Below are 7,225 nucleotides of genomic sequence, written 5' to 3'. Positions count from 1 at the left end.
AAATATCTCGGAAACGAAGCGAGCTATGGCAAAATGTTAAGAGACCTTTTTTGTAGAGAATTAAGTTTCCTACTTTTTATCTTCTATGATATTTTTTGATCAGATGCGTAGTTCTCGAGATACATCAAGATATTTAAAAGTTCCGAAGCCGCACCAACATAATAGAGATACAGAAACACCGTGGCCCCTCTCTTTGAGATAACTCTGCACTATTGCGAGCTGCAAATGCCACTTCCAGCTTAGCTGTGCAGAAGAAGAACAACAAGAAGAAGAAATATCTCGAAATATGTCCGTTAGGCCCCTTCCCTTGAGATAAATCTGCAAATATCTCGGAAACGAAGCGAGCTATGGCAAAATGTTAAGAGACCTTTTTTGTAGAGAATTATGTTTCCTACAATTTATGTTCTATGATATATTTTGATCAGAAGCGTAGTTTTCGAGATATATCGAGATATTTAAAAGTTCCGAAGCCGCACCAACATAATAGAGATACAGAAACACCGTGGCCCCTTTCTTTGAGATAACTCTGCACTATTGCGAGCCGCAAATGCCACTTCCAGCTTAGCTGTGCAGAGCAAGAACAACAAGAAGAAGAAATATCTCGAAATATGTCCGTCAGGCCAGTTCCTTAGAGCTGAATCTGCAAATATCTCGGAAACGAAGCGAGCTATGGCAAAATGTTAAGAGACGTTTTTTGTAGAGAATTATGTTTCCTACAATTTATGTTCTATGATATTTTTTGATCAGAAGCGTAGTTTTCGAGATATATCGAGATATTTAAAAGTTCCGAAGCCGCACCAACATAATGGAGATACAGAAACACCGTGGCCCCTTTCTTTGAGATAACTCTGCACTAGTGCGAGCCGCAAATGCCACTTCCAGCTTAGCTGTGCAGAAGAAGAACAACAAGAAGAAGAAGTATCTCGAAATATGTCCGTCAGGCCCCTTCCCTTGAGATAAATCTGCAAATATCTCGGAAACGAAGCGAGCTATGGCAAAATGTTAAGAGACCTTTTTTGTAGAGAATTAAGTTTCCTACTTTTTATCTTCTATGATATTTTTTGATCAGATGCGTAGTTCTCGAGATATATCAAGATATTTAAAAGTTCCGAAGCCGCACCAACATAATAGAGATACAGAAACACCGTGGCCCCTCTCTTTGAGATAACTCTGCACTATTGCGAGCTGGAAATGCCACTTCCAGTTTAGCTGTGCAGAAGAAGAACAACAAGAAGAAGAAATATCTCGAAATATGTCCGTCAGGCCCCTTCCCTTGAGATAAATCTGCAAATATCTCGGAAACGAAGAGAGCTATGGCAAAATGTTAAGAGACCTTTTCTGTAGAGAATTAAGTTTCCTACTTTTCATGTTCTATGATATTTTTTGATCAGATGCGCAGTTCACGAGATATATCAAGATATTTAAAAGTTCCGAAGCCGCACCAACATAATAGAGATACAGAAACACCGTGGCCCCTTTCTTTGAGATATCTCTGCACTATTGCGAGCTGTAAATGCCACTTCCAGCTTAGCTGTGCAGAAGAAGAACAACAAGAAGAAGAAATATCTCGAAATATGTCCGTCAGGCCCCTTCCCTTGAGATATATCTGCAAATATCTCGGAAACGAAGCGAGCTATGGCGAAATGTTAAGAGACCTTTTTTGTAGAGAATTAAGTTTCCTACTTTTTATGTTCTATGATATTTTTTGATCAGATGCGTAGTTCTCGAGATATATCAAGATATTTAAAAGTTCCGAAGCCGCACCAACATAATAGAGATACAGAAACACCGTGGCCCCTTTCTTTGAGATAACTCTGCACTAGTGCGAGCCGCAAATGCCACTTCCAGTTTAGCTGTGCAGAAGAAGAACAACAAGAAGCAGAAATATCTCGAAATATGTCCGTTAGGCCCCTTCCCTTGAGATAAATCTGCAAATATCTCGGAAACGAAGCGAGCTATGGCAAAATGTTAAGAGACCTTTTTTGTAGAGAATTAAGTTTCCTACTTTTTATCTTCTATGATATTTTTTGATCAGATGCGTAGTTCTCGAGATATATCAAGATATTTAAAAGTTCCGAAGCCGCACCAACATAATAGAGATACAGAAACACCGTGGCCCCTCTCTTTGAGATAACTCTGCACTATTGCGAGCTGCAAATGCCACTTCCAGCTTAGCTGTGCAGAAGAAGAACAACAAGAAGAAGAAATATCTCGAAATATGTCCGTCAGGCCCCTTCCCTTGAGATAAATCTGCAAATATCTCGGAAACGAAGCGAGCTATGGCAAAATGTTAAGAGACCTTTTTTGTAGAGAATTAAGCTTCCTACTTTTTATCTTCTATGATATTTTTTGATCAGATGCGTAGTTCTCGAGATATATCAAGATATTTAAAAGTTCCGAAGCCGCACCAACATAATAGAGATACAGAAACACCGTGGCCCCTTTCTTTGAGATAACTCTGCACTAGTGCGAGCCGCAAATGCCACTTCCAGCTTAGCTGTGCAGAAGAAGAACAACAAGAAGAAGAAATATCTCGAAATATGTCCGTCAGGCCCCTTCCCTTGAGATAAATCTGCAAATATCTCGGAAACGAAGCGAGCTATGGCAAAATGTTAAGAGACCTTTTTTGTAGAGAATTAAGTTTCCTACTTTTTACGTTCTATGATATTTTTTGATCAGATGCGCAGTTCTCGAGATATATCAAGATATTTAAAAGTTCCGAAGCCGCACCAACATAATAGAGATACAGAAACACCGTGGCCCCTTTCTTTGAGATAACTCTACACTATTGCGAGCTGCAAATGCCACTTCCAGCTTAGCTGTGCAGAAGAAGAACAACAAGAAGAAGAAATATCTCGAAATATGTCCGTTAGGCCCCTTCCCTTGAGATAAATCTGCAAATATCTCGGAAACGAAGCGAGCTATGGCAAAATGTTAAGAGACCTTTTTTGTAGAGAATTAAGTTTCCTACTTTTTACCTTCTATGATATTTTTTGATCAGATGCGTAGTTCTCGAGATATATCAAGATATTTAAAAGTTCCGAAGCCGCACCAACATAATAGAGATACAGAAACACCGTGGCCCCTCTCTTTGAGATAACTCTGCACTATTGCGAGCTGGAAATGCCACTTCCAGCTTAGCTATGCAGAAGAGGAACAACAAGAAGAAGAAATATCTCGAAATATGTCCGTCAGGCCCCTTCCCTTGAGATATATCTGCAAATATCCCGGAAACGAAGTGAGCTATGGCAAAATGTTGAGAGACCTTTTTTGTAGAGAATTATGTTTCCACAATTTACGTTCTATGATATTTTTTGATCAGAAGCGTAGTTTTCGAGATATATCGAGATATTTAAAAGTTCCGAAGCCGCACCAACATAATAGAGATACAGAAACACCGTGGCCCCTTTCTTTGAGATAACTCTGCACTAGTGCGAGCCGTAAATGCCACTTCCAGCTTAGCTGTGCAGAAGAAGAACAACAAGAAGAAGAAATATCCCGAAATATGTCCGTCAGGCCCCTTCCCTTGAGATAAATCTGCAAATATCTCGGAAACGAAGCGAGCTATGGCAAAATGTTAAGAGACCTTTTTTGTAGAGAATTAAGTTTCCTACTTTTTATGTTCTATGATATTTTTTGATCAGATGCGCAGTTCTCGAGATATATCAAGATATTTAAAAGTTCCGAAGCCGCACCAACATAATAGAGATACAGAAACACCGTGGCCCCTTTCTTTGAGATAACTCTACACTATTGCGAGCTGCAAATGCCACTTCCAGCTTAGCTGTGCAGAAGAAGAACAACAAGAAGAAGAAATATCTCGAAATATGTCCGTTAGGCCCCTTCCCTTGAGATAAATCTGCAAATATCTCGGAAACGAAGCGAGCTATGGCAAAATGTTAAGAGACCTTTTTTGTAGAGAATTAAGTTTCCTACTTTTGATGTTCTATGATATTTTTTGATCAGATGCGTAGTTCTCGAGATATATCAAGATATTTAAAAGTTCCGAAGCCGCACCAACATAATAGAGATACAGAAACACCGTGGCCCCTTTCTTTGATATAACTCTGCACTATTGCGAGCTGTAAATGCCACTTCCAGCTTAGCTGTGCAGAAGAAGAACAACAAGAAGAAGAAATATCTCGAAATATGTCCGTCAGGCCCCTTCCCTTGAGATATATCTGCAAATATCTCGGAAACGAAGTGACCTATGGCAAAATGTTAAGAGACCTTTTTTGTAGAGAATTATGTTTCCTACAATTTATGTTCTATGATATTTGTTGATCAGAAGCGTAGTTTTCGAGATATATCGAGCTATTTAAAAGTTCCGAAGCCGCACCAACATAATAGAGATACAGAAACACCGTGGCCCCTTTCTTTGAGATAACTCTGCACTAGTGCGAGCCGCAAATGCCACTTCCAGCTTAGCTGTGCAGAAGAAGAACATCAAGAAGAAGAAATATCTCCAAATATGTCCGTCAGGCCACTTCCCTTGAGATAAATCTGCAAATATCTCGGAAACGAAGCGAGCTATGGCAAAATGTTAAGAGACCTTTTTTGTAGAGAATTAAGTTTCCTACTCTTTTTGTTCTATGATATTTTTTGATCAGGTGCGTAGTTCTCGAGATATATCAAGATATTTAAAAGTTCCGAAGCCGCACCAACATAATAGAGATACAGAAACACCGTGGCCCCTTTCTTTGAGGTAACTCTGCACTAGTGCGAGCCGCAAATGCCACTTCCAGCTTAGCTGTGCAGAAGAAGAACAACAAGAATAAGAAATATTTCGAAATATGTCCGTCAGGCCCCTTCCCTTGAGATAAATCTGCAAATATCTCGGAAACGAAGCAAGCTACGGCAAAATGTTAACAGACATTTTTTGTAGAAAATTAGGTTTCCTACTTTTTATGTTCTATGATATTTTTTTATCAGATGCGTAGTTCTTGAGATATATCAAGATATGTAAAAGTTCCGAAGCTGCACCAACATAATAGCGGTACAGAAACACCGTGGCCTCTTTCTTTGAGATAACTCTGCACTATTGCGAGCTGCAAATGCCACTTCCAGCTTAGCTGTGCAGAAGAGGAACAACAAGAAGAAGAAATATCTCGGAATATGTCCGTCAGGCCCCTTCCCTTGAGCTAAATCTGCAAATATCTCGGAAACGATGCCAGCTATGGGAAAATGTTAAGAGACCTTTTTTGTAGAGTTAAGTTTCCTACTTTTTATGTTCTATGATATTTTTTGATCAGATGCGTAGTTCTCGAGATATATCAAGATATTTAAAAGTTCCGAAGCCGCACCAACATAATAGAGATACAGAAACACCGTGGCCTCTTTCTTTGAGATAACTCTGCACTATTGCGAGCTGCAAATGCCACTTCCAGCTTAGCTGTGCAGAAGAAGAACAACAAGAAGAAGAAATATCTCGAAATATGTCCGTCAGGCCCCTTCCCTTGAGATAAATCTGCAAATATCTCGGAAACGAAGCGAGCTATGGCAAAATGTTAAGAGACCTTTTTTGTAGAGAATTACGTTTCCTACTTTTTAAGTTCTATGATATTTTTTGATCAGAAGCGTAGTTTTCGAGATATATCGAGATATTTAAAGGTTCCGAAGCCGCACCAACATAATAGAGATACAGAAACACCGTGGCCCCTTTCTTTGAGATAACTCTGCACTATTGCGACCTGCAAATGCCACTTCCAGCTTAGCTGTGCAGAAGAAGAACAACAAGAAGAAGAAATATCTCGAAATATGTCCGTCAGGCCCCTTCCCTTGAGATAAATCTACAAATATCTCGGAAACGAAGCGAGCTATGGCAAAATGTTAAGAGACCTTTTTTTTAGAGAATTATGTTTCCTACAATTTATGTTCTATGATATTTTTTGATCAGAAGCGTAGTTTTCGAGATATATCGAGATATTTAAAAATTCCGAAGCCGCACCAACATAATAGAGGTACAGAAACACCGTGGCCTCTTTCTTTGAGATAACTCTGCACTATTGCGAGCTGCAAATGCCACTTCCAGCTTAGCTGTGCAGAAGAAGAACAACAAGAAGAAGAAATATCTCGAAATATGTCCGTCAGGCCCCTTCCCTTGAGATAAATCTGCAAATATCTCGGAAACGAAGCGAGCTATGGCAAAACGTTAAGAGACCTTTTTTGTAGAGCATTAAGTTTCCTACTTTTTATGTTCTATGATATTTTTTGATCAGATGCGTAGTTCTCGAGATATATCAAGATATTTAAAAGTTCCGAAGCCGCACCAACATAATAGAGATACAGAAACACCGTGGCCCCTTTCTTTGAGATAACTCTGCACTATTGCGAGCTGCAAATGCCACTTCGAGCTTAGCTGTGCAAAAGAAGAACAACAAGAAGAAGAAATATCTCGAAATATGTCCGTCAGACCCCTTCCCTTGAGATAAATCTGCAAATATCTCGGAAACGAAGCGAGCTATGGCAAAATGTTAAGAGACCTTTTTTGTAGAGAATTATGTCTCCTACAAGTTATGTTCTATGATATTTTTTGATCAGAAGCGTAGTTTTCGAGATATATCGAGATATTTAAAAGTTCCGAAGCCGCACCAACATAATAGAGATACAGAAACACCGTGGCCCCTTTCTTTGAGATAACTCTGCACTAGTGCGGGCCGCAAATGCCATGTCCAGCTTAGCTGTGCAGAAGAAGAACAACAAGAAGAAGAAATATCTCGAAATATGTCCGTCAGGCCCCTTCCCTTGAGATAAATCTGCAAATACCTCGAAAACGAAGCGAGCTATGGCAGAATGTTAAGAGACCTTTCTTGTAGAGAATTAAGTTTCCTACTTTTTATGTTCTATGATATTTTTTGATCAGAAGCGTAGTTTTCGAGATATATCGAGATATTTAAAAGTTCCGAAGCCGCACCAACATAATAGAGATCCAGAAACACCGTGGCCCCTTTCTTTGAGATAACTCTGCACTAGTGCGAGCCGCAAATGCCACTTCCAGCTTAGCTGTGCAGAAGAAGAACAACAAGAAGAAGAAATATCTCGAAATATGTCCGTCAGGCCCCTTCCCTTGAAATAAATCTGCCAATATCTCGGAAACGAAGCGAGCTATGGCAAAATCTTAAGAGACCTTTTTTGTAGAGAATTAAGTTTCCTACTTTTTATGTTCTATGATATTTTTTGATCAGAAGCGTAGTTTTCGAGATATATCGAGATATTTAAAAGTTCC

Source organism: Osmia lignaria, unplaced genomic scaffold (assembly GCF_051020975.1).
Source record: "Osmia lignaria lignaria isolate PbOS001 unplaced genomic scaffold, iyOsmLign1 scaffold0001, whole genome shotgun sequence".
Taxonomy (NCBI): domain Eukaryota; kingdom Metazoa; phylum Arthropoda; class Insecta; order Hymenoptera; family Megachilidae; genus Osmia; species Osmia lignaria.
The sequence above is the reverse complement of the archived record's forward strand: the minus strand, read 5'-3'. Positions refer to the sequence as shown.